Genomic DNA, 2,636 nt, shown 5'->3' with positions numbered 1-2,636 from the left:
GATACATCGGGCACTGATGCCCAGACAAATGGGAGCGACTGTGTAGACAAGACCCCCTTTTTACCTCCCTCTCTATCTTACTATATCTTACTTTCGGATACTTTTATTTGCATTTAAGGACAAATGCTTTTGTTTGTGGTGGGGTCAGTCCCACACCTTTTGTATGCTACTTTTGTTTGTGTTTCGTGTATATATTTGGGTTGTTTCGTTTAAAATTATGTTAATACTGCTTTTCTGTGGATGTTTGAGCTTGTGACTCCTTTTATTTTTAAATTACAAAATGATTTTGACCCTTCCGAAAAATTTTGAATTTTTCGCACATTTTCGCCACCCTTTATATATTGTTGAATGTGGATGTTCCTTGGCAAATTTGAGTCTCGGTTTCGATCAATACCGATGACTTGAATAGTGCTTACAATCGAACAAACATGAATGTACGGCTACGATTAGGCCAAATGAAGTTGCGTAGACAATATGTGAACTCTTTGCATCTCGTTGTGATTAGCTATTTATCAAATCGATTCTCTTGTGATGACCGTTGGACACTAGCAAAAGTGTGGAGTCTTGTTTGACTTAAGTGTCGATGCCTTGTGTGATAAGCTTACCTAGAACCATGAATGACAACACCTAGAATTTGCCTTGTCGGTTCGATTGACTAAGTAATACTTTCTCTTGATATGATCTTAGGCAACTTCGAAGAGTGTGAACCAATTTGACATATACATCTTTTGTGACCTAACTTGAGAGCATGTGATTCTCTCTTGAACACCCTTTGAGCCTTACCCTTCTTTGGAAGAAACTTGATGAAAACTAGACCTTTCTTAATCCATTACCTATAATCCTCTTGAATTGTGGTTAATTGAATAGTCAACTTAGGCCAAAGGCCTAAGTTGGGGGTGTGGTGAAAAAGAAAAGTTAAGGTCAAGAAGTGCAAGGAAAGTCTCATTTAACCAATGGTGTTGAGAAAAAATGAAACCATTCCATATTAAAAAAAAAAAAAAAAAAAGAGAAGAAAAGAATTAAAAAAAATGAAAAAAAGGGAAAAGTTGTGGAATAAAGTACCAAAGAAATAGGGTTCTGAACAATCCATGGGAACCGAATAATAGGATAACATATGATGCACTAATGAAAATGATGAAGGAAAATAAAAGGAAGTGTTGAGAGCACCATATTTCATGGAAGATAAAATTCACTAAGCCTAAATGACCATACATTTACACTCAGCTCCGTTACAAGCCTTGTTAAGACCTTTGTGATCTTGAGAAAGTCGAAACAAATGTTGATTGGAAAATATGAGTAAACCTATGGGTGAAAGCATGCATTGTGTTCATCTTTGTGAGTGTGAGCGTTGTATCTGATTCTTGAACTTTAAATTAATTATACATGTGCGTGTGAAAATGGAATCCTCATTTGTGTGAGGGCATTCGAAGGATTTTGTTGAGCTTCAACTTGCATTTGAAGCAAGAATTGCGCGCTTAAGAATCTTTGGTAATGGTGTGTCACAACTTGAATCTTTGAGTACACAATTGATCCTTGCATAAGTAAATTGAGTCTTGTTGTGTACATTCATAATTGAGTCTTGTGTAGCACTGTTTGAGACATCTTTGTTGAACTGCTGAACTTGAGTTTTACTTGAGGACAAGCAAAAGTTTAAGTTGAGGGTATTGATGAGTCCACAAATTGGACTCATTTAGGGTTACATTTTAATAGAAATTGTGTCCTCAAATGCTTATTTTATCTCAATATCTGATAAAAACACTTAAGTTTCAGGTATTTGAAGTTTGAAGGAAAGCATGGACATTACGTCGCAAAAAGAAACGAAAAGGCTGAAAAGAACGAAGAAATGAAGGCCTGAGAATCGCCGAGTCCACTTGGCGAGTCGCGGAAGGGTCTTACTTCGCCTTTTGTTCCAGTGTGCTGAGCCCTGAAGGAAAGGATCAAGTCGACGGAAAAAGAGAGCAGTTGACGCATCGCCGAGAAGTTCCGCGAAGCAGTACCATGTTGCCCAATTACCCAAAGCACGATGATGTTGAAGGCTGGTGCAAGACGGCAATGAACTACACCAAAGGGCGAATCGCCGAGTTGATCGGCGATTCCGACTAATGACGCCGAATGATCCGCTGCAGCACAAATCAGTGAAAACTATAAATACTAGTTAGAGCTGTAGTTTTAAGTGTCGAACAATTATTCTAATTTTCATATAAAATAGTACTTTTTGATATTTTTGCTCTAAGCTTGTGAGGGTTTTGAAGACTTGAAGATCCAAAAGGTTTCATCTTCAAGATTTGGATTTGGGTCTCTTGGATTCTTCAATTTTGGCTTGTATTAAGACTTAAATCTTCATACCCAGTTGAATGCGAGCTCAATTTGGTATAACTTTCTATCTCTTATACATGTGTGGCTAAAAACCCCAATTCTTGGGGTGTGATTTAGTGAATATGGGTTAAGATAATTGTTGGGTCTTGCTTGCTGATAGTTTAATCGTAGTTTAATTGTGATTTCATTTAGTAGTTGTGGATGAATTTAATGAATTTGTAGTGGCAAACACAAGTTTATTTATGTATTTTCGGCTTGCTCGAGAGAGAGAGGTCGTAAAACTAAAACTACTAAATTGATGGCCGGTGGGAGTGGGTCGA

Source organism: Solanum stenotomum, unplaced genomic scaffold, assembly GCF_019186545.1.
Source record: "Solanum stenotomum isolate F172 unplaced genomic scaffold, ASM1918654v1 scaffold11373, whole genome shotgun sequence".
Classification (NCBI taxonomy): Eukaryota; Viridiplantae; Streptophyta; class Magnoliopsida; order Solanales; family Solanaceae; genus Solanum; species Solanum stenotomum.
This window is presented reverse-complemented; position numbering follows the sequence as displayed.